This window comes from Panthera pardus, unplaced genomic scaffold (assembly GCF_024362965.1).
Source record: "Panthera pardus isolate Hobbes unplaced genomic scaffold, ASM2436296v1 HiC_scaffold_12, whole genome shotgun sequence".
Lineage (NCBI taxonomy): Eukaryota > Metazoa > Chordata > Mammalia > Carnivora > Felidae > Panthera > Panthera pardus.
The window spans coordinates 89,107,158-89,132,097 of NW_026526677.1; the positions used below are offsets into that span (position 1 = coordinate 89,107,158).

At 38.6% G+C, this 24,940-nt stretch overlaps 1 protein-coding gene across 2 annotated transcripts in view; it reads left to right on the top strand.

The window, feature by feature from the left end:
• The window catches only part of ARHGAP32 (Rho GTPase activating protein 32), a 298,270-nt gene that overhangs the window by 49,205 nt on the left and 224,125 nt on the right, over window positions 1-24,940 (top strand). The window contains exon 1 of one of the 2 annotated variants that reach the window (XM_019421407.2): window positions 4,476-4,659. The exons of the other annotated variant lie outside the window; for it this stretch is intronic. The gene's annotated coding sequence lies outside the window, so the exon portion shown is untranslated. Of the gene's footprint in view, window positions 1-4,475; window positions 4,660-24,940 lie in introns of those variants that run through there. 2 annotated transcript variants of the gene reach the window in all.

Consider the following 24,940-nt stretch of genomic DNA (forward strand, 5'->3'; position numbering starts at 1 on the left):
GTAATCTTTAACGTGTGTGAAAGCACCTGTCAGTGACACTGGTGGGCTTGTGGTGGTGGTGCTGGAGCACAGAGAGATTAGCAAACCTAGTTGCCTGGGAAATCATTGAAGAATGACCATCACTGGAGTTTCACTCACTGCTTCCTCACTGTGTAACTTTTCTTATGGGGTCTTGAGAAATAAGAAGATGGAAAAGAAAGGATATGAAAAGGTGAAGGTGCCATTTACTTAGTTTGGTTGTTGTGAATTATGCTTGAGATGGTATAAGAGTCAGAAGGAAGAATTTTTTTTTTAATGTTTATTTATTTTGAGAGAGAGAGAGTGCAAGTTGGGGGAGGGGCCGAGAGAGGGGGACAGAGGATCTGGAGCAGGCTCTGTGCTGACAGCAGTGATCCCCATGTGGGGCTCAAACTCAGGAACCTGTGAGATCATGACCTGAGCTGAAGTCAGACACTCAACCATCGAAGCCATGCAGTGCCTTTAGAAAGAATTCTTTAACATAAAGGTGTTTTGTGTCCTCAAAGTTTGCAGGGACTATAAATAAATTCCATGGTTGTTTGGCCTCTAAGATGGGAGATTCAGGGTGAATAGATTTTACCCAAACTTACAGGAAAAATTAGGGTTAGAGCTATAATTGAGAAAATTGAAAATTACCTTGAGTTATCAAAACCCTTGGAGTCAACTGTGACTCTGCTTTTTCCCTAGCTCATCACCACTACATCAACAAATTCTGTTGTCCCTACCTTCAAGATCTATCTTGAACCAGGCCATTTCTCACTTTTGTCCATTGCTACCACTCTGGTGTAAATCACCATTATCTCCTTGACTAGCCCACGGCGATAATCCGAAACTGGTCTCCATGTTTGATTTGCGCCCTGCCCTGGACTAGTCCTTATGTAACAGCCGGATTAATTCTTTTGACTAATTCAGGAAGTCCTGTTCCTGTTATACAAAACCTGTCAGTAGCTCCCTGTTTCAGGAGTTCTTAGCACAGCTCAAAAATCCTTCCACGGTCGGGCCCCGTTTTTGGAGCCCTCTTTCTTGTCACTCCATTCACCCAATGCACACGAGCCATCAGATATCTACATAATTCACCCAGTTAAGAATTCACGTCTCTGTACATAGCTTTCCTCCTTACAGAGGTTTCTCTCATTACTCTCTGTGAAGCTGCCGTCCTAGGTTGTCTCCATTCACTTTAACAGGCTTAAAGCTTTTATCACTACCCCAAAAGTATACCTTTTAAAAACATTTGTCTTCCCCACTAGAATGTAAACTCCAAGAGAGCAGGACTGTATTTTTTGTATTGCCACTAGTTAGAACACAATAAATGACCAGTATGGGGCACCTGGGTGGCTCAGTCCGTTGAGCAGCCAACTTCAGCTCAGGTCATGATCTCACAGCTTGAAGCCTTGAGGGTTCGAACCCTGCGTCGGGCTCTGTGCTGACAGCTCAGAGCTGGAGCCTGCTTTGGATTCTGTGTGTCCCTCTCTCTCTGCCCTCCCCTGCTCATGCTCATGCTCTGTCTCTCTCTCAAAAAATAAAATAAACATTAAAAAAAAAAAAAGAACATAATAAGTGACCAGTAAATACTTGTTTAGTGGATGAATGATTTTATAAACAAAAGGAAATTTACATTTCTTTAAATCTGAGATCTGCTGTTGTCATCAATATTTATTTTATGTTCATCTACATGCTGGAACAAGCAAAATAAAAATACAAATATTAAAAACAGCAACTAGGGAAATAATAGAATTGTAATATGATATCCAAATAGCTTTTGCTTGAAGTAGTGTTTGGTGGCATTAAAGGAAGAAGTTTCCTTCTCACACTACCTGTAAGTTAATCTTTCCTGTGACATTGTGCCAAACTTGAGAGCTGGCAAAAATTGTTTGATTCTTACAAATTTATTTACTATTTGATTTTGTAACTCTCATTTTTAAAGTCCTATGGTGTGTATTTAGAAGATTTCAATTTAAGCAAATTTCACCTCCAGACCAAGTTCTGACAAATGTTCAAGGTCTCAGTTCCAGATATCAGAGAACTATACTTAACTTAAATGATTGAGGGAGAAATGAACATGACACATACCAGAATGATCTTCAGTGTCCCTAAGAGACCCCAGCATACCTTGTGTATAAAACAAAGATCTTAGATGTGTCCTAAATTCGAATTCTCTCTGACTGCCATTGTGATTTTGGACAAGTTATTTAATCAATCTATCTTTCTTTCTTTCTTTCTTTCTTTCTTTCTTTCTCTCTCTCTCTCTCTCTTTCTTTCTTTCTTTTTTTAATGTTTATTTATTTATTTTGAGAGAGAGAGAGCATGTGTGCATACGTGGGGGTGGAGGCAGAGACAGAGAGAGGAAGGGAGAGAGAAAATATGTAACTTTTCTTGAGTCTGTTTTTCTAATGAGTAAAATGGGTATAGTATTACTTAGCTACTGAACAGGGTTGATGTAGGAATTCGATAAGAAGATACTGTATAATATAGTTGGTACATAATGGTAAATAATATTATATTAAAATTTTATGTACATGTACTGCTGAGTGTATATGTTTTTGTATTTTGACGGTTTTGATATACTGTTTCTAGTTTTCCAAAGATATTTGATGGTATTACCTAACATGTTTTAAATCCATCCAATTGTTATAAAGTCTAGTCCATTTGTTTTGCATTTTTTGTTTTAAAAAGCAGATATATTTTGAATTAATTAATTAGTTAATAAAATAATATTAGAGGGCTGCCATGCCTCACTGGCTCAGTTGGTGGAGTGTGCAGCTCTTAATCTTGGGGTTGTGAGTTCGAGCCCCATTTTGGGTATGGAATTTCCTTAAAAATACAATCTTGGGGCGCCTGGGTGGCTCAGTCGGTTGAGCGTCCGACTTCAGCTCAGGTCATGATCTCGCAGTCCGTGAGTTCGAGCCCCGTGTCGGGCTCTGTGCTGACAGCTCAGAGCCTGGAGCCTGCTTCGGATTCTATGTCTCCCTCTCTCTCTGCCCCTCCCCCGTTCATGCTCTGTCTCTCTCTGTCTCAAAAAAATAAATAAACGTTAAAAAAAATTTAAAAAAACTTAAAAAAAACAATATTAGAAGTTATTAATAAGTGCCATAATTTCTGCTTGTAAAGATTAGAACTTTTAATTGAAGTTTATTTATTTATTTTGAGAGAGAAGCAGAGCAAGTGAGGGAGGGGCAGAGAGAGAGCAGGAGAGAGAGAATCCCAAGCAGGCCCTGTGCTGACAGTGTGGGGCTTGATCTCACGAACTGTGAGATCATGACCTGAGCTGAAACCAAGAGTAGGATGCTTAACCTACACCCAGATGCCCCTAAAGATTAAAAACTTTTAAGATCTATGTGATGAGCACAGGGTGGTGTAAAAGGAAGTGTTGAATTCTGTGTTGTGCACCTGAAACTAATATAACACTGTGTGTTAACTAACTGGAAGTGAAATAAAAACTTGAAACCTTTTTGAGATCTATATTTTTGAAGCTCTGTAATTGCATTTTAAAATTATACTATGGATGTGCTCACTCATCTCATCGATGTTAGTGGAAGCCAAGTGCACAATATGGCTCAGTAAAATAAAATCACATATTGAAGTTTTCAAGTCACAGATATCAACTTTATCAGATAATTTTGTCATGCTTCTGCAAGCTGTTTGTTGTTAACATTTTGTGGCTTTACTCTTCGGATGCTTTTATGGTCTTGCATCTCTCAGGTGAGATAAGTAGCTTCATTCTATGAAGTATAGATTTTAATGAACCAAGAGGCAATAATAAGAAAAAACATTATTTCTCCCGAGTCCTCTGAATATGAATTAAGAAGGCAATAAGATGTACATAATGGGCTTAGAAAGACAACGCTGCAATAATGACTGATACAGAAAATGTTCAGTTATTTACCACTTATTTGATATAGCACTTAATAGCACTATTCTGGTCATTACTTGTAGAAAATACTTAGAAACCTCCTTTGACTCTTTCTTGATATCCTACCCCCTTTTCTGCTCTAACTTTGTAGAGAAATGTGGAAATTTATGGTTAAGCAGAGTCAGTGGGTCAGAAAATGGGATAGACCTTTAAGAAACAATTTAAGGGGCAGTTAACTTGAAAGTTGCCTTAGAATAAGCTGGGTATGCTGGGTTGGAATTGTGCAAATTGTCATGAAGACTTGTGCAAAGGTAAACGCAAGTACTGGGTCCTTCTGATGGTCTGCTCTGTGAAGTGCTGCACAGGGGTGCACTGCTGGAGGCTGCTCCAACAAAAGTGCCCTTCGAGACATAGTACTGTGCAAAACCTTAGGTTACTGGAAAGTGGTAGCAGGGAAAGCAGTCTAGCAGGTAACATCCAGTGTTTGCCTAGAGGAAATTATCTGGGAAAACTTGACAGAAAGAAATAGAGGTTGCAGCTGCAGCCTGCAAGCAGAACGTGTGCTTCATCTGTGTGAAAATGATTTTTCCTTCTTTTACACATATAGAGCTGGTTGGTCACCATTACTGCTTTTAAGGTGTTAAGAATAAGGACCTTGTGTTCCTATTCTACAAAGCACGTTAAGCATTGTGCGTAAATGTGCTACACTGAAGAAGGCATCAGCAGTTACTGAAGAGATGGCGTAATGAAAGGCTGGAGCCGCCAAGCATCGTCCTTAAAGGAATTCCGAGGTAGGAGACAAGGAAAACTTACCCACTGTAGTGGAACAGGAAAAAGTTATTTCTTTAGTTTGTTGTTACTCCTCTGCTGAATGTCACATATCCTGTGCTGTCAAGTCAGTAAATATTTCTACGCCATTTAGCGGTGGTCCAGACAGCAAGGACTTAATGAAAACTGAGAGCCAAAATAAGGAATATTTAAAAAAAATTTTTTTTTACATTTATTTATTTTTGAGAGACAGAGCGAGATGGAGCGTGAGTGGGGAGGGGCAGAGAGAGAAGGAGACAGGGAATCCGAAGCAGACTCCGGGCTCCAAGCTGGCAGCACAGAGCCCGATGCGGGGCTTGAACCCACGAACCGTGAGATCATGACCTGAGCCGAAGTCGAACACTTGACCGACTGAGCCACCCATGCGCCCCCAAAATAGGGACTATTTTTAAATACACTAGACATTTTAGTTGATTTGTTATCTTAACTGCTTTCAAATTAAATGCAAATTTCTGGAAAAAAAAATAGGTACCTTGTGATTAGAATCCTGTTTTCTTATTTGTGTACATTTTTACTCATTTAGAATAAAATCAGCTGATGGTAGGCTAATCACAGACTTTCTGCTGAGGTACACCTAATGTTAGATGTACATCAAATTTCATATTTATCTTTTTAAAAAAAATTTTTAATGTTTATATGTTTTTGAGAGAGAGAGGGAGATGAGACAAAGAATCTGAAGCAGGCTGCAGGCTCTGAGCTGTCGGCACAGAGCCCGATGTGGGGCTCGAACTCACAAACTGCAAGATCGTGACCTGAGCGGAAGTCAGACGCTCAATCGACTGAGCCACCCAATCGCCCCTCATATTTATCTTAAAATCCACGTGACTTTTTGGAATGAACACACCATAATATGTTGAAATTTATATAAATGTAACAGTGTTTAAAATTGACCCCCTAGGAAGATGTGACATTTTAACTTTTTATTTCTTGGCACTTGCTGTAGTACTTCCATTTTGAGAAGTAATGTGAAGATGGTCAGTTTTGGGCTTTATTATCTGGTTTAAAATTTAACAGTTTGACATGCTCCACACCAAGAAGCCCAACCAGCATTCCACTTTTGAAGTATGTGGTTGGGTGTATGAAGGAAATGACAGGTCATTTTAGACATAAATACTCATTTACCTAACACCTAGCGGGGGAAAAACCCACAGTTCTTCCCCAAACCAAATAAGGCCAATTATTTTTACACTTAAAAATATGAACTGTCTTGCTACTGAATCGAAAGATGGGACATGAATTGATACTGGTTGTTGGTACACTTTTGATAATAATAGATATAAATCTTTTCAAGCACAAAGAAGGGCTAATAAGAAAAATAAGCCAACCTAATTTACATATAGGTGAGAGATAATAGCATTTTAAATGTGAAAGGAGTTGTTCACGTTAGCTTGATGAAATCTAATTTAAAATCCTTGAAAAGCTTCAAATAAGAGCAGAACCACTGAACAGTAGAGAATATTTTTGTCATCCAGGTTTGTGAATATACAAAACTAGGAAGGTAAGAATAGCTACCTTGGAGTAGTTTTTCTTTGGAAAAATGCCAATGCTCTTTGGAATATATTTGGTTTGCATTATAGTCTTATTTAAAAATATATAGAATTTATTTTTTGAATAATCACATGTTCAAAAGAAATAGAAGAATTTACAATATTCACTCATATCCTAGATATTTTGAGTATAATTATTTTTTGTATATATATTTTCTTTTTCCTCCTTTAAACAGAAATTGTAGCAGTGTTATACTGTATGCATTTTTCTGTATCTTGAAATTTTTTTTTTTACATAATACAGAATTCTGTATCATTATATAAAGTGTCTCCTTGATCTTTCCTTCTTTCTTTTTTTTTTTTAATTTTTTTTAACGTTTATTTATTTTGAGACAGAGACAGAGCATGAACGGTGGAGGGTCAGAGAGAGGGAGACACAGAATCTGAAACAGGCTCCAGGCTCTGAGCTGTCAGCACAGAGCCCGACTCGGGGCTTGAACTCACGGACCGCGAAATCATGACCTGAGCCGAAGTCGGCCGCTTAACCGACTGAGCCCCTCAGGCGCCCCTCTTTTTTTTTGTTTTTTTAAGACTGCCTGATATTCTCTTGAGTGACCATATCCCAGTTTTTTTTTAACCAGTGCCTGTTACACTTTTAGGTTGTTGCATTATTGTCTTGATTCCATAAATACTTTGGTCTTGAAAGTCATTTGTCTCTTAACTTCCAGGCAGAAATATTGTACAGGTTCCAAAAGAGTAAAGAAGAATGTTGGCAGCTAAGTAGGGAGGGTAGTCTTTAGCTAGTGTGTTATTGCTAGAGGTAAAGAGTTCATTTTAGGACTTTTTTTTTTTTTTTTTTCTATTTAAAATTATGTAGTTTCTTAATCTGGTATCATGCATTGCTGCACGTTACATCATAGCATTTTCCAGAAAGGCTTGCAAAAAACTTGAACTGTCCTGGGCAGCATTCTGGCATCTACTGGGAGAAACTTGTGTCACTGAACCTGTGATCTGGGTTTGTATTCCCATCGTGCTGGGACGGGGGCAAACCTGAAATTCTGAACTGTGTCTTTTGTACTTTATCCTCATTACATTGTTTTTGTAATTAAAAAAAAGAAAAAAAAAACCAAGCTAGTTGTAAACATTTGAAGCAGTGGTTCCTATGTACATTATTCGCCTCCTTTCCTTTTTAATTTATATTGTTGCATTTATGTATTTCTAAAAATATTTTATTTTTTAAAAAACTCATGTGTCAACTTTTATAAAAAGAATATGATGCTCTATCTAATCTTGGGGATTTCTCCCACTTAATATTACATTGCTAAAATTTATCCTTGTTTTCACTTGTCACTAAAATTTATTCATCTTGTATGTATGTTTCCTTCTGTGACTGTTAACCAGAATTTATTTATGTGGTCTTCTGTTTGTGGACATTTTAGTTGTTCCCCAGTTTTTGTTTTGTTACTGGTGAATTGTGCTTCTGAGAATATGCTTAGACTTGTTTCTGTTGTACATGTGCAAGAGTTTCTCTTAGGAAAATGAGCTGTTAGATCATAGCATATGTGAATGTCCCACTTCAGGAAACAATGCCAATCTGTTTTCCAAAGTGCCTGTGCCACAACAAACAAATTCCTGCTTCCGTGTGTTGTAAATACAGACAGGACTCCTGCTCTTATAGGATCTGCATTCTGCTTAAATAAGTAAAAGAAGATAATTTCAGAAATATTGCAGTGTTGTGTAAAGAATAGACAAGAGTGTTGTAAGTTGGGTGATGGGGTTGTTAGCCAATTTCTACTTATTAGAGGTAAGAGTGATGGCAAGTTATTGGAGGGTTGTTTTAGTCAGTGTGGTCCCAGATGGCCTCAGGAGGGACTTCTGAGGTGAGGCCCGGGTGAAGAGGCAGCTGGGTCACAATCTGGAACTCTGGGGGTAGTAGCGCAGAGGCGCTGTGAAAGGGACGAACGTGGTCTGCAGCAGGAACAAAAAAGCCACTGTGGTTGGAAGGCAGTGGACCAAGGGGAAAGTGAGAGATGGGCAGGGCTGGAGCTTGACAGTGAAGTGAAGAGCCATCAGAAATGTAAATAGGTGAGTGATGAGTGATGAGGCGAGTATTTAGATTTTGGAAATACCACTCTCACTACCCTTTTGGTAATGGTTACCAGACCCGTCCGGGCAGGACTGGGAACAGGCAGGTGGATGAGGTGCAACAGCTGGTCCAGGTGAAGGGTGGTGATGGCTTCCACTGAGCTTGTAGAGGACGGGAGAGAAACAGTGCAATTCAGGATACGTTTTGCGGAGAAAGCAACAGGATTTGCTTATACAGTAGTTGGGATTTTTAGGGGGATACAGGCTTGGAATTTCCAAAACATAGTCTGCATCAGTGGGGTCGGGGCCATGCCATCCCCACTGAAACTGGGGGCGAGCTGGTCAGAACAGCCTGAGGCCTTGGAGATGTGGGTTGAGGAAAAGTAGTTGAGCTTAACTGTCAGAATTTCTGCGTAATCCAGTTACTTTTGTTTCTGTGTAATTAGAATCAATAAGATACAACTTACTCATAAATTGACGTTAGGTTTAAACACATCTTTTAATGTAGCATTTTAACCAGATTAGCTTTTGCAAATCACATCCTGTTGTACATACGCTCAGATGTCTGTAATTTCTTGTGACCAGAGACTCAGTACCCCGATAATATCACTTATTCCTGGTTTTACTATTTTTTTTTAATTTAGTTTATTTATTTATTTTGAGAGAGAGAGAGGGAGAGAATGTGAGCAGGGAAGGGACAGAGAGAGAGGGAGAGAGAATCCCAAGCAGGTTCCACATTGTCAGTATGGAACCTGTTGTGGGGCTTGAACTCATGAACCATGAGATCATGACCTGATGCTTACTGATTCCCCTCCCCTCCCCTCCCTTCCCCTCCCCTCCCCTCCCCTCCCTTCCCCTCCCCTCCCCTCCCTTCCCCTCCCCTCCTCTCCTCTCCCCTCCTCTCTCCTCTTCTCCCCTCCTCTCCCCTCCCTTCCCCTCCCCTCCCCTCCCCTCCCCTCTCCTCTCCTCCCTTCCTCTCCCTTCCCTTCCCTTTCTTTAAACTTTATTCATTTTTTTTTGAAAGTGAGAGAGAGAGGGCAAGCACATAGGGGAGGAGCAGGAGAGAGAGAGAGAGAGAGAGAGAGAGAGAGAGAGAGAACCCCAAGCATGATCCCACAGACTGTGAGATCATGACCTGAGTTGAAACCAAGAGTCAGATGCTTAACCGACGGAGCCACCTGGTACCCCAGATTGTTTGACTCTTCTAGCTCTTGGTAGCTCTTTGCACTCCTCAGCTTGTGGCTGTATAACTGGTCATCACCTCTGTCTTTACATAGACTTGTCCTTTGTGCTCTGGTCTCCTCTTCTGTCTTATGAGCACACTTGTCATGGCATTTAGAATTAACTCCAGAATCATTTCATCTCAAGATCCTTAACTAACATTTGCAAAGATCTTTTTCCTAAATGATGTGCTATTCACTGGGTCTGGGTATTATATTAGGGCATGGGCATATCTTTTTGGGGGCTGAAATTCATTCCACTCCAGTGATGGGAACCTGTGAAGTCCTACTTGAAAACCTAGAAAACTAGGTTTCACCTAGAGAATGGTGAGGTGGTTAATCACAATTAGGAATAACTACCTTTGGCTTTTTTCCCCTTATAGAACCCAGTTATGCTGTTAGAGGCTCCCCTTTGGAGAAGCATGAAGTTCATGTGATGAGTTCTTTCCGCTGCACCCTGGCGAGGTGTTTTTATTTGTATAAAAGTTGTCATATTCATTCAGGTTAACACATTAAATATAAGTAAACTTTTTTTTTCTTGTTTTTGAACAACCAGTAAGGAGATCTTTGGGAAGAATTTCCTAGAAAACAGCATTTAAAAACATTAACTTTAATTTTACCTTTTTTTCTGCAGATATTTCAGTTATATTTATTTTTCTTCATTTTATAAAAGGTTTCAAAATACACAGAAAAGTACAGTGAATCATAGCACTCTTGTGCCCTTTGCCTAAACTTAATTAAATTTCATATTTTGTCATATTCACTTAGTATATATATATTAAGAAGAATAATATAGATATAGTAGGCTATTCATTTTGCATATGTATTTTTATAGTCTTAAAATTATTTGCTACAGTGCTTTGAGTACATTTTGGGTTTAGTTATTCAAAATTCATTTTTGTAGAATGTATTATGGTGTCATTAGCATGACTTTCAAATCAATATTTAATTGTGGGTATTTTAGGTAATGTTTCAAATTGATTAAATTGATTCTTAACTCTTACTTGAAAATTTAATGTTAGATAACTTGTCAGTTAATCTTTCTGTCTTGAACTATTGGGATAGCCTTACTTTATTATTATTATTTTTTTAATTTGGAATATTTCAGACTGAAAAGTAGAGAGAAACATAAACCAGCATACCAACTTTATTATTCTTTATATTTTACCACCTTGCCTCAGATATTTTTTTCAAAAAAATAAAACATTATATAGTTGAACCCTTGATACTGTTTTTTTTTTTTTCTTCTTACCTAGAAGTAACCATCATCTTGATTTTGGTACATTATCATACTCATTCATGATATTCTATTAAGTACGTAGATCTAGTTATAAATGATACATAACATTAGGGCACCTGGGTGGCTCAGTTGGTTAGACGTCTGACTCTTCGTTTTGGCTCAGGTCATGATCTCATGGTTTCTGGATTTAAGCCCTGCGTGGAGTCCAATGTTGGGTTCCACACTGACAGCACAGGGCCTGCTTGCAAGGATTCTCTCTCTGCCCCTCCCCTGCTTTGTGTGTGTGCTTACTCTCAAAGTAAGTAAACATTAAAAGAAATGATATATAGCATTACTTAGTGTGTATTAAAACTATGTAACAAGTGCATGTTTCTCATTTAAAAAAATAAATGAGTGTGTTCCATTTTTTAAAAAATATTTATTTTTAAGTAAGCTTTATGGCCATCATGGGGCATGCTCCTGAGATCAGGAGTCACATGCCCTTCCAGCTGAGCCAACCAGGCACCCCTTTCCTCATCATTTTTTTGGATATCATCCATGTTAATATACAAAGATATTGTTCATTTTGGTTGTTTATATTTTGTATGAATATTCCACAGTTACTTCATCCATTACCTCATTCAAAGATACTTAGATTGTTGCAAATTTTTTGCTGATTGTGCTGTCTTAAACAGCCCTGTACATGTTTCCTTGTGCACATGGGTGAGTTCTTTAGGGTACCCTAAAAGTAAATTGCTGGGTTGAAGAGTACATATAACTTCAGTGTTGGTAGATTTAGACAGATTTATCTTTTTTAAAAATTTTTTTTTTAATGTTTATTTATTTTTGAGAGACAGAGGATGAATGGGGAAGGAGCGGAGAAAGAGAGGGAGACACAGAATCTGAAGCAGGTTCCAGGCTCAGCTGTCAGCACAGAGCCCAACGTGGGGCTCGAATCTGTGAATCGTGAGATCAGGACCTGAGCCGAAGTCAGTGCTTAACCGACGGAACCACTCAGGCGCCCCTAGACAGATTTATCTTTAAAGAAGGTGTACCAATTTGTACTCAAACCAATTGTGTATTAGAATTCTTGTTCACTGCCAAGTGTTGGTTAGGTTGGTTAAGTATCTTTTTACTTTTTATTTCTCATTTAGCTTCAAAAGACTATTATGTGACCATTAAAAAAATGCTTGTTTTTGAGAGAGAGAGTGTGTGAGTGCATGAGAGCAGGGGAGGGGGAGAGAGAGGAAGATAGTGAATCCCAAGCAGGCTCCGTATAGTCAATGCATAGCCCAGGACGGAGCTCAGTCTCACTAACTCTGAGATCATGACCTGAGCTGCAGTCTGGAGTCAGATGCTTAACTGACCGAGCCACCCAGGTGCCTCTGACCAATTTTGTTTTATTCAGAGTTATTCCTATCATCCAGGATTATTTTGAAGCAATCTCTGCCATCATATCATTTAATCAGTAACTGTTTTTCTTTTTTTTCTTTTTTTCATTTTTAATGTTTATTTTGGAGAGAGAGAAAGTGTGAGCTGGGGAGGGGTCAGAGAGAGAGAGAGGGAGATACATAATCTGAAACAGGCTCCAGGCTCTGAGCTGTCAACATAGAACCTGATGTGGGGCTCAAACTCAAAAACCGTGAGATCATGACTTGAACTGAAGTCAGAGGCTTAACTGACTGAGCCACCCAGGCACCCCAGTCAGTAACTATTTCAATGCTTAATGCATGCCTCCACAAAAGATTAAAGGCTCAGGGCTTTTTTTTTTTTTTTTTTTTTAAACAGTATTGATAATTATTTAGCATAGTTAAAAAAATTTTTTTTATGTTTATTTTTGAGAGAGAGAGACAGAGTGTGAGTTGGGGAGGGGCAGAGAGAGACTAGGAGACACAGAATCTGAAACAGGTTCCAGGCTCTGAGCTGTCAGCACAGAGCCCAATGCAGGGCTTGAACCCACAGACCATGAGATCATGACCTGAGCCGAAGTCAGATGCTTAACCAACTAAGGCACCATGGTGCCCCTAGCATAGTTTTCTTTCTTCCCTCCCTCCCTCCCTCCCTCCCTCCTTTCTTTCTTTCTTTCTTTCTTTCTTTCTTTCTTTCTTTCTTTCTTTCTTTCTTTCTTTCTTTCTTTCTTTCTTTCTTTCTTTCTTTCTTTCTTTCTTTCTTTTTCTTTCTTTCGTATAACTTACATATAGTAAAATCTTAAGCATAACATATTTTAAGTATGTATTTGATGTGTTTTGACAAATCTATACATTTGAATAATCCATACCCCAATCAGGGACTGTTCCATCCCTCCAGCTGGAAAAAGATCTATGCAGATTTGACCCCTGTGGAAGAGACAGGGAAGAAAAGAAAGGTGGGTAGGAGAAGCCCAGACTGGTGCAGTTCTAAAGTTCTGTTAAAGCTGATGGGGTACCACTGAGCCCAGGTCACTTCTTAGGGGAACCACATGCTTCCTAGGGACAGGCTTGCCTTTATATCCCTGTGGTACTCTGTCATTGGCTACAGCAGCTTGTGAGCAGTGTGGCAGGCAACATTCTAACGATGATTTCCACCCCCCCAACCCTTGATTCCTTTCCCCTGGTGATTCGATCAGACACTGATCTAGGTACTGTTCAGAGGGAGTTTTTAAACATTTATTATTGAAGTATAGTTGACCTACAGTGTATATTAATTTCAGATGTACAACATAGTGATTTGACAATTCTGTACTCAATGCTCACAATAAGGGTAGTCACCCTGTGTCACCAAACAACATTGTTACCGTATCATTGACTGCATTCATTATGCTATACTTCTCATCTCTGTGATTTATTTATTTTATAGTTGGAGGTTTGTACCTCTTAATCCCCTTCACCTATGTTGCCAATCTCCCCACTCACCTGTACTCTGGCAGCCGGCAGTTTGTTCCCTGCATTTAAGAGTCTGTTTGTTTTGTTTTTTAGATTCCACACATAAGTGAAGTCATGTGGTATCTGTCTTTCTGCTACTGACTTACTTCACTTAGCAGAACACCCCCTAGGCCCATCCATGTTGTCACAATGGCAAGATGATTTTTTTTAAGACTGATTAATATCCACTGTGTATATATATTTATATACCACATTTTCTTTATGATTCATCTGTTGATGGACATTGGGGTTGTTTCCATATCTTGGCTATTGTAAATAATGCTGCAGTAAACATAGGGGTGCATATATCTTTTTGAATTAGTGTTTTCATTTTCTTTGGGTAAATACCCAGTAGTGGAATTACTGGATCAGATGGTATTTCTATGTTTAGTTTTTTGAGGAACGTCCATACTGTTTCCACAGTGGTTGCACCAAATTACATTCCCACCAACAGAGCACAAGGATTCCTTTTTCTTCACATCCTCACCAACACCAGTTTCTTGTCTTTTTGATACTAGTCATTCTGCCTGGTGTGAGACACAATTATTATGTGTTTGTTTGCTATCTGTATGTCTTTGGAAAAATGTCTGTTAAGGTCCTCTGCCCATTTTTTTTTTAATTGGATTGTTCTTTTGGTGTTGAATTGTGTAAGTTCTAGATATATTTTGGATATTAATTCCTTATCAGTTGTATCATTTGCCGATATCTTCTCCCAATCAACAGGCTGCCTTTTTTGTTTCGCGGGTGCTTTCCTTTGCTGTGGAAAAGCATTTTATTTTGGTGTAGTCCCCGAAATTTACTTTTGCTTTTCTTGCCCTTGCCTGAGGAGACATATTCATAAATATGTTGCTAAAGTCAGCGTCTCCATAAGATTATTGCTTATGTTTTCTTCTAGTTTTATGGTTTTAGGTCTCACATTTAGATCTTTAGTCCATTTGAGTTTAGTTTTGTATATGGTGTAATAAAGTAGTCCAGTTTTATTCTTTTGCATGTAGCTTTCCAGTTTTTCCAGCATGATTTATGAAGAGACATTTTTTTTTTCCATATGAGGGGTATTTGCAGATTTGATTAAAGTCTGAAGTCAGTTGCCCTTAAAATATGGATGTTATCTGGATGGACCCGATCTAATGACACAGGCCCTTTTAATTTTTTTTTTTTTTTTTGAGAGAGAGAGAGAGAGAGAGAGAGAGAACACAAGTGGGGAGGGGCAGAGAGAGAGAGGGAGACACAGAATCTGAAGCAAGTTCCAGGTTCTGAACTGTCAGCACAGAGCCCAGTGCAGGGCTCGAACCCACGGACTGCGAGATCATGACCTGAGCCAAAGTCGGACACTTAACCGATTGAGCCACCCAGGTGCCCCTGACACAGGCCCTTCTAGAAAGAGTTTTCTCAGACTGGTGGCAGAAGGGGATGCCAAGAGAGATTTCAGAGCATGAGAAGGATTAGGTGCATCATTGCAGGCTCAGAAATAAAAGCGAGGGGACATGTGATGAGGAATGTGAGTGTCCTCTAGAAGCTGAGAGTGGCCCTTGGGTGACTTCCAGCAAAGAAATGGGAACCTCAGTCCTACAACTGCAAGGAACTGGATTTGGGCAACAACCTGAATGCGCTTGGAAGAAGAATCTTCCCAGAGCTGACAGGTGGGATTAAGCCTGGTTGACACCTTGATTTTGGTCTCATGAGACCATTTATTCATATAGTCATTAATCTCATCAGAAAAGCTGTCAGGCTCACGATATCAGATACAGATTTTCCCCAAATCTAGCTGCTTGAAAGTTCAAATTTTATCATTTGCTACGAATGCTGGCAGTTGTTTTCCTTGAAGTGACAGGCTTACTTCATTATTGAGAAAATATCTGCCAGATAACATAGTTTGAGTAACTGTAATTTGTCCTCTGTTCTTTCAAATAAAAACGGTGTTCAATGAAAAAATGGGGCTAGTTCATCTTGTATCTTAATCACTATAATGATTTCCTAAACATAATCATCTGTTGTATTTTGAAGTCTAAAATGCTTTATACACACTTCCCATTTCATCACATAGAATATAGAGAGATATGGATTCGGGGTCAGGACTGAATAAAATTAATAAGTTTTGCTGTTTTCTTTAAGAATTTTAAATGAAAGTATGGAGCACCTGGGTGGCTCAGTCAATTAAATGTCTGACTCTTGATTTCAGCTTAGGTCATGATCTCATGGTTCATAAAATCAAGCCCCCTTGTCGAGTTCCGTGCTGAAAGTGGGGCCTGCTTGGGATTCTCTCTCTCCCTCTCTCTCTGCCCCTACCCTGCACATGCTCTCTCTCACAAAACAAATAAACATTAAACAAAAAAGGATTTTTAGGGGCACCTGCGTGGCTTAGTCAATGAAACATCCTACTTCAGCTCAGGTCATAATCTCATGGTTCCTGAGTTCAAGTTCCATGTTGGGCTCTGTGCTGACAGCTGGAGCCTGGAGCCTGCTTCAGATTCTGTGTCTCTCTTTCTCTCTGCCCTTCCCCTCCCCTGCTCTCTCTCTCTCTCTCTCAATAATAAATCAACATTAAAAAAATTAAAAAAAGAATTAAAGGAAGGTAGACTTTGCAATTTGAAATTGTGAGTGCACATTGGTGAAGAATACAATGACTTAATACTACAGTTTATTGCACTGCCTTTGTTCATGGTTGTACCGCCTTTGTTACCCATCATGGTAACACAGTGAAGAGTTTATAAGTTACTATGAAAATTGTTTTCTTTTGATAGACCCCTGAAAAGTTCTTGGGGATCCTCAGCTGTCCTTTGAGAACTGCTGTCCTACATCATTACCAGCATTTGTATTGTCAGTTTTTCAGTTTTAACCATCTAATGGGTGTATCTTATTATGTTTTTTGTTGTCATTTTCTCAAGGCTAATGAGAATTGAGCACCTTTTTATACGTTTAGGGGCCGTTAAGGATATCTTCTTTGTAGTGGGCCTAAAAGGGCACTCACACTCTTGATGGAAGTAGACAGCCTTAGAAGGCCCAGTTTTTTAGACCCAGTGCACTTAAGTCAGTTAGGAAAAAATGTCATTTACCACATAGTTAGTAATTGTCTTTGCTTTTGAAACTTAAAAAAAAAATGTCTTTTTAAATTTTAGAGAGTATGAGCCAGGGAGAGGGGCAGAGGGAGAGAGAGAGAGAATCTCAGGCACGTTCCATGCTCAGCACGGAACCTGACTTGGGGCTTCATCCCACAACCCTGGGATCATGTCCTGAACTGAATCAAGAGTCAGATGCTTAACCCACTGAGCCACCCTGCGCCCCTTAAACTTTAAAAAAAAATTTTTTCTTAACGTTTATTGATTTTTCAGAGAGAGAGATGGACAGTGTGAGCAGAGGATGGGCAGAGAGTGAGGGAGGCACAGAATCCGAAGCAGGCTCCAGGCTCTGAGCTGTCAGCACAGAGCCCAAAGCGGGGCTCGAACTCACAAAGTGTGAGATCGCGACCTGAGCCAAAGTCGGATGCTTAACCGACTCAGCCACCCAGGCACCCCCTTAAACTCTTTTTTTTTTAAGTAGGATCTATGCCCAGCATGGAACTCAAGACCCATCAAGAATTGGATGCTCAACCAACCGAGCCACCCAGGCTCCCTGAAACTTTTTATTGGAGTATAACATCAGTTCAGTGAGGTGGTTTTTACTTTTATTAATCTTGGTTTTTAAAGGTTTACTTATTTTTTGTTTACTATTTCATTTATCTTTGTTTATGGTTTATTTCTACTAATTTTGAATTTAATTCACTTGTGCTTATTCTAGGTTATGGGTCAACAGATGATTGATTTCAAGTCATTTTCTTTCTATTTTAAGCATTTAAAGCTCTAAATTTCCCTCTAAACACTATTTTTATTGCATCCCACAAGTTTTGATGTAGTATATTTTAATATCATTTATTATGAAATATTTTCAAGTTTCTTTTTAATTTTTTCTTTGACTCACTTGCTATTTATATGTTGCTTAATTTCTAGATATTTGAGTCTTTTCTAGGTATTGTTACTGATTGTCAGTTAAAGCAAGTTGATTTAATAATATTCAGATTTTCTGTATCCTTAATGTTTTTTTGTCCAGGATTTCTAGAGAGGAAGAGAGTTGTTAAATTTTCTTGTTATTGGGGCACCTGGTTAAGCATCCAACTTTGGCTCAGGTCATGATCTCTTGGCTCGTGGTTTGAGCCCCACATCAGGCTCTGTGCTGACAGCTCGGAGCCTGCCTTGGATTCTGTCTCCCTCTCTCTGTCTCTCTGCCCTCCCTCTCTCAAAAATAAATAATAAACATTAAAAAAAATCCTCGTTATTATATGGTTGTCTGTTTTCCCCTTTATTTTCATTGGTATTTACTTCATGTATTTTGAATTTATGTTATTTGGAACATATACATCTATGATTGCTGTATTTTCCTGATGAGCTGACTTTTATTATTTGCAAATGTCCCATTTTACCTTTGGTTATACTTTTTTTTCTTGAAGTCTGTCTACTTTGTCTTATAGTGACTGTAGTAGTAACAGTTTAGCCAGCTTTTCTTTGGCTTGCTATGTTGACTGTTCAGCCAGTCAACTTTTACTCTTAGCCTATCTTTGTGTTGGTTTACAACCCTCTTTGGAGCTTCCCAGGCAAAATCTGAAACCCGTCCCCTTAGGCAGAGGGCAGGAAGAGACCCAAGAAAGAGGTAGGCCACTCCAGGTTGGGAGGTGACAGTTTAAAAAAAAAAATTTTTTTTTAATGTTTTATTTATTTTTGACAGAGAGAGTCAGAGCATGAGTAGGGGAGGGGCAGAGAGAGAGGGAGACACAGAATCTGAAACAGGCTCCAGGATCTGAGCTGTCAGCACAGAGTCCAATGTGGGGCTTGAACTCACGGACAGCGAGATCATGACCTGGGCCAAAGTCGGGACGCTCAACCGACTGAGCCACCCAGGTGCCCTGGGAGGTGACAGTTTTAATGAGCAAAGAGAACTTACAAACAAGGCTTGAGTTGGGCAGCGGCAAGATAAATCCTGGCACTTGCCTGCCAAATTTTAAAAGTTTATAAAGAAGCCTTAACTAGGTTTAGTCAAATATATCGTGCAGGTAGGTGTTCTGAGTACCACATCACTGTCTCCAGGCTGTGTCCTTGGAGCAGCCTGAGGGAGTGGGAAAGCCAAGTGGATCCCACATTCCAAGGAGGGGGGAGGGGTGAGGAGCATCTGAGTGCCTAGGCCCAGCTCATGGGTCAATTGGTATTCATGTCTTTTTGATGACCTTTTCCAACACTTTGCTTTTATTAATAAAGTATATTACTTTTCAACAATGTACAGTTGGGTCTTGCATTTTTATCCAGTCAGGCACCTGTTCATTTTAGTTAAAGTATTTGGTCTATTTATATTTAACCTACCTGCTAATTCCAATATCTGGGTGATTGCATGTTTTTTTCTGTTGACAGCTTTTTCTCTTTACTATGGCTTAGTCATTTTTTTTGTTGTTGTTGTTGTTGTTATATACTAGTCATTATGGATGATGCATCATAGAGGGCCTGTCTTTTGTTATCTTTTCCTGAGTATTAATTTTGCCTCTAGTAGACATTTGAATTACTGGCTGATCACATTGAACATTCAGTACCTTGGTTTTATACTGTGCCAGCCTGGACTGGTTTTGCCTTAGTCTGAGGGAACTTCTTTAATCCTGGGACATTGTCTTTGCTGTTAACATATGCATTATAAAGCCTGAGGTGTTTACCCAGTAGTTAACTTGGCTTGGCTTGGCTTGGCTTGGCTCAATTAGAAAATTCTGTTTTTCCTATGGTGGGCAGCAGCTGAGATACCTTACTCAGTCTCTTTTAGCCTTCCAGTTTTTCTTGCACATGTGAGTTAAAGAGTCAGCCAAGAATGTGAATTGAGCTTATTTTTAGAGTGTAGGTTTCCTCTGTAGCACTCTTTTTTTCTGGAGTTTCCATCCTCAAATTTACACTCACTTTGGTGACCCCAAACTGTCACTTAATATGTCAAGCAAATAAGACTGTGGCTTTCTGCTTTAACTCTCACACTCCCATATCATGGGAACTGGGACATGCTCTCAGGGGAAAAGCCCATCTATGTGATCTCACCTGTGAGTACGGTTGTTTTTTAAATGGTTGAATCCCTGCTAGTTTTGCTGACTTTCAGTTACTGTTGCAGGTCGGGTTCTTTTGGGAAGCAAACTTTATAGGACAGAGATTAATGGGAAGGAAGTTTATTAGGATATTTATTAGTATCAACACCTGAGGAAGGAAAGGAAGAAACGGGTAGAGGGAGAAGTTAGGCCAAGGTGGTCTTTAGAAAGGCTTGAGCTGACCCTGTGGGGGGGTTCTGAAATGGGATAATCCTTCAATGTTGTTTCTAGTTGGGATGACTGGGCCAAACCCATATATCCCTCCATTAGATGTTCTTCTGTAATCCCTATCCAGTCTTTTTGAGTACTTGTCTTGTATTTTGTCCACAGTTGATAGTTCTTTTTTAAAATTCATTTTATTTATTTTTTAACTTTTTTGTTTATTTTGAGAGAGAGAGAGAGAGAGAGCATGGAAAGGGCAGAGAGAGGGAGAAACAATCCCAAGCAGGCTTTGCACCGTCAGCATGGAGCCTGATACGGGGCTTGAACACATAGCCTGAGCTGAAGTTGGACACATAACTGACTGAGCCACCCATGTGCCCCTGAAAGTTCTTTTTAAAAAAATGTTTATTTTTGAGAGAGAGAGAGAGAGAGAGAGTGAGTTGGGGGGAGGGACGGAGAGAGAGGGGGACAGAGGATCCAAAGCAGGATCTGTGTTGACAGCAGATAGCCTGATGCAGGGCCTGAATTCACTGACTGGGAGATAATGACCTGAGCTGAAGTTGGATGCTCAAGCTACTGAGCCACCCAGGAGCCCCCACAGTTGATAAGTTTTTAACCTGTTGGGGATATTCAAGCTACTCCATCACTATCAGAACATGACTTTTCTAAGTTTTTAAAATGGAAAGTTTTATATAATTTTTTTTTTTTTTAACATTTATTTATTGTTGAGAGACAGAGCATGAACATGGGCGGGGCAGAGAGAGAAGGAGACACAGAATCTGAAGCTGGCTCCAGGCTGTGAGCTGTCAGCTGCGTAGGGCTGTGTGCTGACAGCTCAGAGCCTGGAGCCTGCTTCGGATTCTGTGTCTCCCTCTCTCTCTGCCCCGCCCCCACTTGCACTCTGTCTCTCTGTCTCTCAAAAATGAACAAACATATTAGGAGGATTTTCTCACATAAAACAGCATCAACTCGGAAGAGTAAATATTTGCACAAGAGCTAGAAAGCATTTATGTGCTATATAACTATGAAAAATTCATAATGTTGAATACCATATTAAGTTCTAATCTCTTATTTGATAGATTTTTATATTCTACAAATTAGCCAGTCATCGAATTGATTGGATATGGAGTATTTGATAGTTTCTGTTGAAATCATTTAGTTCAAAGATATTTTAATCTTGTTTTTCAAAAAGTTTTACTCTCAGGCACGCACTTGTGAAGTATTACTCATGAGAAATGTTATTTTGAAAAAGTATATTCTAGTTTAATTTGATGTCACAAGTTCAGTTTGGGGAAGACGGAAATGTCTATGTTAAATGATTATTTGCTTTCCTGCCCATAGCCTAACAAAAATGTTTTTCCCTAAGATGTTTTGTAACCAAATTAAAAAAAGGTAATCAGAACGACCAGTAAATGCATTATGGAGTACAGTTGCATATTCGTTGTATGTTTTACATGCATCCTAACTATAAACTCAAATGAGAGACATTAGGGAGAGTGAAGAAGAGAGACGTTTATCCAGTTTCCCAAACAGTGATTTTTTTTTCAGTAGCATTTGAAGCATTTCCTCAAATATATACATTTGGGGAAAAAATTAAGTAGTTTTGTTGGATGTATGTTTTATAAAATAATCTGGATGGGCCAACCAACCAGTAATGTTAAATCTTAGGTCCGTGTTCTCAGCCTGTGTGTTATAGTAATTATTTCTTTTACAAGAGTGCCACCTGATGTTCTACTGCTTTAGTAGCAGCTAGTTGCATATTTCATGTAGCAGATTAAGATATTTTAGTTGTTTGTTATCTCGCCGTATTAATGTTACAATACATGCCTCTTAACATGCAGAATGTGTTCTATCTAGTCAAGGTGATAAAAATTAAAATCCTTTAGTGACTTAATTTTTAAAAATTGACTTATTTTAGGAGATTCGGATACATGATTTTTTTCTTGTGGCCCCAAACCTTGCTGATAGCATGTTCACAACACTACCTTTTGTGTCCTTGCTATCTTTCTGCAGACGTCAACTCTCAGTTTGTAGTTAATGCAGTAGTCATTGGGGTTGCTTTGTGGTGTTGGTGGGGACAGATTTTATCATAACACAATGTGAAAACAGTATTAATTAGCTCTTTGGTAATTCAGAATGTTTGATAATTGAGCCAATAGTGTTAAGGTTTAATTAGGAACGAATTTTTCTTAAAAGATTTATGAATCAAATTACTATAAACATGATTTGAGAAGAACTATTTAAAGTAAGAGTGATAGTCTTTTCCCAAATACCCACTTACATGTGATTGATGCCTTAACTAATTTGCACCTGTTCATTTATACTGATCTCTAAGGCCTTCTTTCAGGGCACACTTTTTCTAAGGATGAGAAGTTATACTGTTATTGAAGACCATTTTTGTAGTAATGCCCAGTTTAAGCCAAAAGAACATTATAATTCAAAGCTTATATTTGACAAAAGTAAGAACTTAATACAACTGTATTTTTTTAAATGCTTTTAGATTATAGATTTTCAGAAATCTAAAAACTAGTTCAGGCAGTACAGCATTATGAAAAGAACACATGGCTTAAATTTTGATTTCTCTATTTCCTGGTTCTTTGTCCCAGGGTAAATGATGTAATAATTAAACAACCTGACTTTACTTTTGTGTGAACTAGGCGTAGCCACATGTACCTTTGTGCCTGTGACTATTGAGTAAAATTATGTGTAGTACTTAATGGTTTATAGCCAATAGTGGCTTAAGGTTTATCAATTTTGTTGGTCATTTCAGAGGATAACTTTTGGTTTTGTCAGTTTTTCTGCTATTTCATTAAAATTTTTTTTTGTTTTTAGTTTATTTACTTAGAGAGAGAACGCACATGAGCAAGTGACGGAGAGACAGAGAGAAGGAGAGAGGCTGAGAGAGAATCCCACGCAGGCTGGGCACTGTTAGCCAGGGCCCAATGTGGGGCACAGACTCATGAACCGTGAGATCATGACCTGAGCTGAAATCAAGAGTCAGACGATGAACCCACTGAGCCACCCAGGCACCCCTATTTCATTTTTTTTTTTTTTTTTTCTGTTTGGTATCTAAGACTATTTCTTGTCTGCTTGCTTTGGGTTTAGTTTGTTCTTTCATTGTTTTTGAAGGTAGGTGGTTAGGTTATTGTTCAGGGATTTTTCTACTTAAAAAAATATATTTTTTAAATGTTTATTTTTGAGGGAGAGGCAGAGTGCGAGCAGGGGAGAGGCAGAGAGAGAGGGAGACACGGAATCCGAAGCAAGCTCTAGGCTCCAAGCTGTCAGCACAGAGCCTGACATGGGGCTTGAACCCAGGAACCGTGAGATCATGACCTGAGCTGAAGTTGGATGCTCAACTGACTGAACCACTCAGGCACCCCATGAATTTTTCTACTTCTTAAAATACAGGCATTTATGGCTGTAAATTTCTGTGACTCCTGCTTTCACTGCATTCCATTGGTTTTGGTTTGTTGTGTTTTCATTTTCATTTACTTTCAGTTATTTTCTAATTTCCCTTCTTTGACCTACTTGTCATTTACAATTGTGTTAATGTTCACTTATATGTGAATTTCTCCCATTTCTTTCTGTTCTTAATTTCTAGTTTCATTCCATTGGGTTTAATTAATCAAGACTTGTTTCATGGCGTAACATATGGTTTATCCTGTGGAATGTTCATGTGCATTCAAGTATTCCGGTGTTACTGGTGAAATTTCCCAGAGATAGATGTCTGTTAGGTCAGGGTGGTTTATGTTGTTTAAGCCTTCTTTCTTGATCTTGTAAGTGTTGTTTTGACACTTACTTACAGTGGGGCATTGAACTCTCCACTGGTATTGTTGTGTTCCCTGTTTGTCCTCTCAATTCTGTCAGTTTTTACTTCCTGAATTTTGTGTGCATGTATGTTTGTGATTGTTTCACCTTATTGACAGATGGACTCTATTATCGTTATAAAATATTGTCTCTAGTAACAATTTTTTTCTCTTAAAATATTAATTTGTTAGTATAGCTGTTCCAGCTCTGTTTTTATGAAATATTTTTTCCATCTTTTCACTTTACATTTAAAGCGTGTCTCTTGTAGAAAGCATATAGTTGGATCATGTTTTTTAAAAAAACATTCTGCCAATGGAATGGTTAGTTGAGGGTTTTTTTTGTTTTTTTTTTTTATGTGTATTTACTTTTGAGAGAGAGAGAGAGACAGAGACAGAGTGTGACTGGGGGAGGGGGCCGCGAGAGAGGGAGACACAGAATCCGAAACAGGCTTCAGGCTCTGAGCTGTCATCACAGAAGCACGACGCAGGGCTCGAACTCATGAACCACGAGATCATGACTTGAGCCGACCGAGCCACCTAGCCACCCTTGAAGTTTTTAATTTATGTATATTTAACGTATTTTACTAAGAATTTACATCTGCCATTTTGCTACTTATTTTCTGTGTATGTCTTTTTCTATTCCTCTTCCTCCATTCTGACATTCTTTTCTGTTAGGTGTTTTCTAGTGCACCATTTGAATTTACTTGTCTTTTATTTTACAGTATTTTTTGAGTTGTTCTGTTAGTGGTTGCCTTAGGGATTATAATTAAGTGTCTTAATTTATAACAATCTAGTTTGAATTAATACCAACTTAATTTCAATAAGCAAAACTTTGTTTCTGTACAGCTTCTGTTTCTCCCCTTTCTTTGTGCTGTTATTTCATACAAATTATTCTTTATTCATTGTGTGTCTTTCAACACAGATTTATAATTATTATAGCTAGAAGAAAAAAGTTATATCATTATTAATTTAAAAATATGGAATACTAGTGGAACTGGTAATAGTTTGGATATTTTAGATTAAATAAAATGTATTATGTAAACTAATTTGATCTATTTTTATTATTTTGATAGGACAGGGCATCATTGCATTAGACCCTTGCTAATCAAGGGGTACATCCATTCGAAATACAGAATCTCCTCACTCTGGCTGTACTGAATGAGAATCTGCATCTTCATTTTTATTTATTTATTTTCCAGAATGTGCACTTTAACAAAATACCCAGGTGA